Consider the following 8,140-nt stretch of genomic DNA (forward strand, 5'->3'; position numbering starts at 1 on the left):
TTCTTGGTGATATTCGGGACATGAAATACATCGGACAGGTATTTCTTTTTTCCATCCTGCATAGACAAATGAATTTTTCCAATCTGCACAATAGGATGTGCAGTATCATCACCAGTCTCCACAAATCCTGGTTTTTCCATTTTCCTTGCATCCTCCATCCATTCTGCATGACCTGTCATGTGGTTTGATGCACCTGAGTCAACATACCATACATCATTGCTTTCTTCTGCACTTGTCACAGAATTGTTCATGTGCTGCACCATGAACAAATGCTCATTTCTGTCATCACCCTGTCTGCTAGAAGATGCATAATTTCCTTGTTGCAGTTTTCCATTCATGATGTCATTCTGCTTTTTATAGCAGTCTTTAGCCATATGACCCATTTTACCACAGTAGTAGCATTCAACATTACTGTTTGCATTTTGACCTCTTTGCCATCCACCACGACCTCTTTGGCTCCCCCTGCCTCTAGAGTTACCACGTCCTCCCCCATAGGACTGGTTTTCTTGAGTTTGCTGCATATTCTGATTTCTACCACGGCCTCCAAATCGGCCTCCTCTACCTCTGCCTCTACCTCTTCCAGCATTTGAGTAGAAGACAGCTTCTTTTGAAGTTCCTCCTAAAGAAGATGCACCACCATTTCTCTGTTCCTCAGAAATTAGAAGAGCAATCAACTCCTCAAAATCAGGAAATCTTTCACGAACTGAAATGGATGTCCGAAACTGTGCATAATCCTTTCCTAGACCATTCAAGGTCACAGAAACTAAATCATCATCTTCCACTGGTGACCCAATGGAAGCAAGTGCATCTGCAATCTTCTTCACCTTCATGTGGTAGTCGTTGATGCTCATATTTTCTCTTTGCACATTGTGCAACTCTTGCTTGAGCTGCATTTTCTTGGCTTGCATATTTGTGCTATACATTTTTGACAAAGTATTCCATGCCTCCTTTGGCGTACTTGCATCCTGAATATGCACAATCATAGAGTCTGAAATGCTGATAGACAGCCAATACATAACTTTCCTAGCTCTCTCATGCCATGCTTTAAATGCCTGCATTTGCTGTTGATTGGGAACATCAGGAAGAACTGGTTCTTCTTCATTTCCTGCAACAAATTCCCAATATCCTTTTCCCATAAGGAAATTCGTCATTCTAAACTTCCATGCTTGGAAGTTGTTATTGTCAAGCTTTTCAGTGACAATCTGTGAAAGAGAATCAGATGCCATTACAGAAGACTGCAAAAAAATTATGTCACTGCAAAAACCACAGCTTCACCCTCACAAGGGAAAATCTGCAAAACTGGCGAAAGTGGTATTTGACCACACAGTCACTTCCTAGTGACGATTTTGCATCAACAGGCAACAGGGATGATTCTGTAACTCCCAATGTCTCTGCGCACAAACATACAATGCAATTTTTACAGTAACTATTCACCGACCTGTAGAACAGTGGCTGCACAGCATAAAACTGGGCTTTTTCCTGAGTGCGTGCAGAAAACTTCCGCCTCCAAAACAGGCCCCGAAATGGCCTCAAATCAAAAAAACAAGGTCGCCGAGGGCTAAAGCCCTCACCCGCAGCATATACTGCCCTATTGCTTCACCGCGAAGGGCGTCTCAACCTGAGACAATGCACTCCTGCACTTTTCGGCTGTGCTACCTGCAGAGATCTGCTCCCAAAACAGAAAATGAAAGCAACACTGCTCCTCTTACCAGAACACCGCGAGCTTGGCTTACTTTCTTGAGCTCCTTACTACGAACAAGGCTCTGATACCATGTCAAGATTGTGGGAGAGCAGGAAGGAGTCTCATTGTAGCTTTCTTGCTTGCACAATGGGGGAATACACACAAAGATGGAGGCTGAAAACTGTTTTCCTCTTCTTAGTTGTGTAAGCCAAAAGAACTCAAGTACAAAAGAAATAGAAGAACCCTAGATATGGGTCTCAAACCAAACTCAACTAACTAAGGTGGCATACTAACTGAGCCACGAACTAGAGTAGATAAGGATAGCTATCATGTAGCTATTATTCAGGGGCGGTGTACCAACCGCATCTGCAACTGACAAGTCGGTGACATAAATACACAACGGTCACCCTGGCGTATCACGAGTGGAGCTCGATATCTCAACATACAGCTTTGTAGAGCAGTTCGAGCAAGTTTGCGAAGCCAATGGCCTCAGCAACCTGACTCACCGCTCTCAAGCATTCAGGCTTTGCTTAGGTGACAAGGGTAGGACTTGGTATACAATCTTAGATGCCACAGAGCAAGCCAAATTCAATGGCCTCAAGAATCTCTTCATCAAGATATTTGCCAAGCCTCAATACTCCGACAATCTGCTAGTATGACTGATGAATGTCAAGTAGAAAGAGAAGGAGGACATTTGCGATTACGTAACCCACGTCAGGAGTCTCTTCAAGAGAATCCCTAGGGGCGAACGACCGACTGAAAGAGCAGTTTCAACTGTATTCATCAGTGGAATTCAAAACAAGGAACTGTATAAGGCTTTGGCAAGCAACTCGAGGTTGCATCGAGATGTGCTAGCTAGGGTTTTTGAGGAAGCCATTAGAGTTGACAATCAGTTGAAAGAGAGGAGCTCTAGGAGCTCAAACTTAGAAGAAACCAACTCGTGAAGTTTAGAGAGAGCATCAGCCTCTAGTGAACGATCAGTCCCATCATCTCAAGATAAGGGGAAAGCCACCGAGACATGGCTGATGTCAAGATGGAGATAGCCAAGCTGCAAGATATGTTGAGACGACCAACACGCCCACACGTCCAATGTGTGTACTGTGGCGGAAACCACTTGCCAGCTGAGTGTCAAGACCCTTGATTGATACCTTGTGCTAACTGCAGCAGGTTTTGTCACGACGTCACACATTGCAGATTGCTGAAAAGACTTTCGTACTCGCAACCATACGGCCACTCTTCGAAAGGGGAGCCCCATTAGCCCTTCCTGCGCCTCACGACATTAAGCCGACTATTCCTAGGATGGACATAAACCCTATAGGCATACATAGACCGCCTGGTCCCTACATGACCCATCCACTGAGTGATGCTCCAGTCCACTACGTGGAAGACCCGAATGAGGAAGAGACTTACGTATACCCTTACGTCTCTCACGATGATGAGGGCAACACAGTCCTTATGGACTATCGACCAGTACCGATGATGGCGTTAGGGAGAGGACGAGGTAGAGGCCTAGGAGAGCAGACATAGGATCCAATCATCTATTGAACTTGTGGTCACCTAGGTCATGTCTCATCACGTTGCCCTGAGAGGGAGCAACAGAACAGAGATAAAGCTGACCTAAGGTGCATTGAGTGCGGAATCACCCATCTCTTTGTCGATTGCCTAAAGCGAAAACCTTCTTCAAGTTTAGCCAACGTACCATTTGTCCCATTGGGGCTGTTTGGTGTCGAGAACCTGGATGAGAAGGCCACACCTATCCCATTTTGGGTCATGACCCGTGCCCAGATGAAGTAGGCTGGCATATCATTGCCACGACCTAGCAACCTTGATGTAGCCTCGATAGGGAAGAAGAGCCACAGGCAGAGAAAGAAGAGATCGAAAGCTAAGATTGCATTGAAAATTGAGAGTGCTATAACTTTGCTTGTTGGAAAGAAGGTCATGGATGCAGAGATAGAAACTTCAGCCCCTAAGACGGCTGAAAAGGGAAGTGCCAAGGTAGGGGAATACCCACATCTGAAGTGCCAACTAGAGGCCATAGAGAAAGTGAAGGACTGGGTGAAAGAGGCCCAAGAGCACTTAAGGGACACTGTGCCTATCCTAGAGGACGAGATTGATGATCTCCCCAGCATAAGCACGCGAGTCTCACCCCCTCGACCAAAGTCAGGAGATGCGATTGCACCACAAGTAGCACCGCTTAGGCCAAGCCTTGATGCTGCAGGCCCGCAAATCAGACACACCCATTAGCCAGGACAATCCGGTTTAGGAGAGAGACGAGCAGCCAACGACCTCCTTACCAGGCTAGTGACCACCCCTATGAGGTTAAGCGTGGGAAACCTTTTTAAGCAGCATCCCACCCTATGGCAAGATCTGAAGCAGTGGATTGAGGGGTCACAAGAATAAGTTGTTGATCTGCATGACCATGATGCGAAAACACAAATACCGAGTCTAATGCTGCACTCTGTGCCAAAATCCTTGCACATTAATGCTTTCTGGAAACGCAACGAGATGCATGCAGTATTATTGGTCCTAGCCCTAGGCAACGCTGGTGCGCAGATCGGATGCTGTACACTCGCGTAGTGAATGCCGAAAGGTCCCCAAGAACAATGGAACTCTACTTTTGGCACAAATTATAGGTAAAAAGCATGAATGACAAGCGCAAGAGACCAATTGGGTGCAATCTCCCCCGTGCCTTGTGTGAGCGCTCCATAAAGCATGTATTTTATGTATTATTCATCTTCAAGCTCAAATAATAGCCCAAATTACAAAATAGCAAGCTTTTAGCTTTTGAGTTTGCTTTAACATAAAATAATAATAAAGCTAATGGACGGTGCCCAAAGAGTTTGGCATGCCCAATACAATGTCCAAATAGAAATAACATAATCGTGCGCCCATGCGCATACAAAATAATAATAAATGATCGATGCCTCAATAAATACTCATGACAAAATATAGGCGTGGTGCCTATCAAAATATAATCCATAAATCGAATACTCGCTATCCTCCAATGCTTTCCTCCGCCACTCCTGCTATCTCTACACATCAATTGAAGCATTTACAATCATTAGTAAAATAATACAATTAAACCGACAAAAGTGAATACCTAGCAGTCTTCAGCTACATAAATAAATCAACTAGTTAGAAATAAATACTAACCTTAATTTATTATGAGTGCGCACTCTAAACTCATAAACGTTTATTAATTTAATATGCATTTTGCGGAATCACCCGCTATGGAATCACCTATGTACACACTAAATTAATGAAACACCCGAAAAGGACAGGCGTCCCCATCAACTTCTCGCACAAGGAATCCACTTTGTGTATGAGCCCCGGTCATCAAAGTTTACGGAATCCACCGTAAAACCTCACGGAATCTACCGTGGCACGGAATCCACCGTGAAATATGCCTCCTGGCATCATACCCCCGGGGTGGGATAGCAATTGACCTCAATTGCTATTAGCTCAATGTGGAGCTAACAGAGTGGGGAAAGCATTTAAGTCTCTAGCGTGCATCCATTGTGCTTCTTCTACAGAATTGTTCTTAAATTTAACTAGATATCTAGAATATTTTCAGCCAGTTCTAGTGGTCATAAAGTCAGTGTCTATGATAGCTTCTGGTTCAAGTATTTCAGTCTCTTCCTCTAACAAAGGTGGGTTTTCATAAACAGGGTGTACAAGTAATTGGCCTCTAAATGGTCTTAATAAACTAATCTGAAATGTGTTGTGAATTTTCCAATGATATGGTAATTCTAACTTGAATGCATTGTCATTTATTTTATGAATGATCCTAAATGGTCCATAAAATCTAGGGGCTAATTTCACAACTGGATGTCTATCTACACTTTGTAGTCTACGTTTTTCTATTCTCAACCAAACATAGTCATCAACTTTGAAATTCATTGCTTGTCTTTTCTTATTGGCTTGTTTGGTATATGATTGCTGGGCTTTGGCAATCATATCTTTAACCTCATCAAAAATAGTATTATGCATACTAGCAATATCATCAGCACTTTGAATTCTATTTGACAAAGATGTAACAGGTGTAGGTAATCTATATCCGTAAATCACTTCAAACGGTGCTTTCTTTGTAGATGTGTGTGGTGTATTGTTATATGCAAACTGTAATAAGTGCAAATGTGTGTCCCATGTCTGAGGTTTAGAAATAGTATATGCACGTAAGAGATCTAGAATAGTGCTATTAGTGGCCTCTGTTTGTCCATTAGTTTCAGGATGAAATGCATATGAGAAATCAATCTTTGTGCCTAGGTTAGCAAACAGAGTAATCCAAAAGTTGTTACAAAATCTAGAATCACGGTCAGAAATAATAACTTTTGGCAATCCATGGTTAGTGAAAACAGTTTTAAAAAACAATTGTGCTGCTTGTGATGCTGTTAAAGTTTTCTTACATGGAATGAAATATGCTTGTTTACTAAATCTATCTACTACTGTCCAAATCATATCATGGTTAGATTTAGTATTAGGTAAACCAGTAATGAAATCCATAGAAATTTTTTCCCAAGGTTTAGATGGAATAGACAAAGGCATAAGTAATCCATACTATTTACCATGATGTCTCTTAACTCTTTGACAAATCAAACATTCAGAAACAAAGTTAGATACATCAGTGTCCATATGCGGCCAATAAAAATCTTCAGTTAACGTACGTAAAGTAGATATGATACCTCTATGACCTTGATATGGGGGACAATGAATCTCATTCAAAACAAAAGATCGGAATGGAATTGTAACACACAATCTCTTTTCATAAAACATAAATCCATCATTATATGACAATGAATCAATAGGAATCAAGTTATTTTTAACTAATTTATTCCAATCAATATGAAAAGTAATATCCTGATGATAAGTATATTTCATAGCAATCAAAGAATCAAAAGATATAACAGAAATATTATGGATGGCAGGTCTTCTACTTAATGCATCAGCCACTACATTTTCTTTGCCGAGTTGATATTGAATGATAGGATGAAAACTTTGGATAAAGGATGCCCATTTGATATGACGGTCAGAGATTTGGGGTTGGCTAAGTAAATGTCTAATACTTTGCTGATCGGTCTTAATCATAAATTCTGAACCCATTAAGTAGTGTTTCCACTGTCTTAATGCTTGTACAACAGCTAATAGTTCTTTGTCATATGTGGAATATTTTAGCTCAGAGGGTTTCAGCTTACAACTAGAATAGGCTATAGGATGATTGTCTTGCATAAGTATAGCTCCTATTCCTGATCCACTAGCATCGGTCACTACTAGAAAGAATGGTCTATTAAATCAAGCAACTGTAAGACAGGGACATGGGTTAATGCATGTTTCAATAAGTCAAAGGATTTCTGTTGATTCTCGGACCAATGATAAACAATTCCTTTCTTCAGAAGTTTGGTTAATGGTAAAGCAAGTAAGGAAAAATTATGTACAAACTTCCTATAGAAACTAGCAAGACCAAGGAATGAGCGTAAGTCATGCACGTTTTTAGGTACACGCCAATTCAATATTGCATCTATTTTCTTAGGATCAACTTTAATTCCATCAGATGATACAATATGACCTAAATACTCAATTTCTGTTTTAAAGAATTCACTCTTTTCAGGGTTTGCATACAATTGATTATCTTTTAATAACTGAAAAACCAATGAAAAATGCTCATAATGTTCTTTCTCATTTTGACTAAACACCAAAATATCATCAAAGAAGACAATTACATAATATTGATATTTCAAAAATATACGATTCATCATTCTACTAAACGTAGCAGGTGCATTAGCCAATCCAAATGGCATCACTAAAAATTCGTAATGACCAAACTGTGTCCTAAATGCAGTCTTGAATATGTCAGACTTATCTAGTCTCACCTGATGATAACCAGACTTAAGGTCTATTTTACTAAATATAGCAGATCCTTGCAGTTTGTCCATAAGGTCATCAACTCTAGGAATGGGATACCTATTCTTTACAGTGATCTTATTTAAAGCTCGATAGTCAATGCACATACGATAGGTATTATTCTTTTTCTTAACTAATAGAACAGGTGCACCGAATGGAGAACTACTAGGTCTAATCAATCCTCTATTTAGTAATTCCTCAACTTGACTTTGAATTTCTTTTTGCTCTATCTGGTTATGCCTATATGGTGCTTTGCAAGGTGGTTGTGTGCCAGGAATCAAATCTATCTTATGGTCTTCTAGACGTGAAGGAGGTAAACCAGGTGGTAGGTCTTCGGCAAAACAGTCTTTAAAATGTGCAAGAAATTCTTTATGCCTAGGGTGCATATGCTTATCTTTTACTTGCAATTCATTCACCCAAATGAGATAGGATTTACTACTCTTGCGTAATGCACGTTTAGCTTGAGTATGCGAAAGCAGTGGAAAAACATTAGATGCATGCATACCATATAATGTAATAGATTTTCCTTGGAAATTAATATTCATTGAATGTGTGGAATAG

This window comes from Lygodium microphyllum, chromosome 11 (assembly GCF_053477565.2).
Source record: "Lygodium microphyllum isolate KBCC chromosome 11, Lygodium_microphyllum_v1.1.10, whole genome shotgun sequence".
NCBI classification, from domain to species: Eukaryota; Viridiplantae; Streptophyta; class Polypodiopsida; order Schizaeales; family Lygodiaceae; genus Lygodium; species Lygodium microphyllum.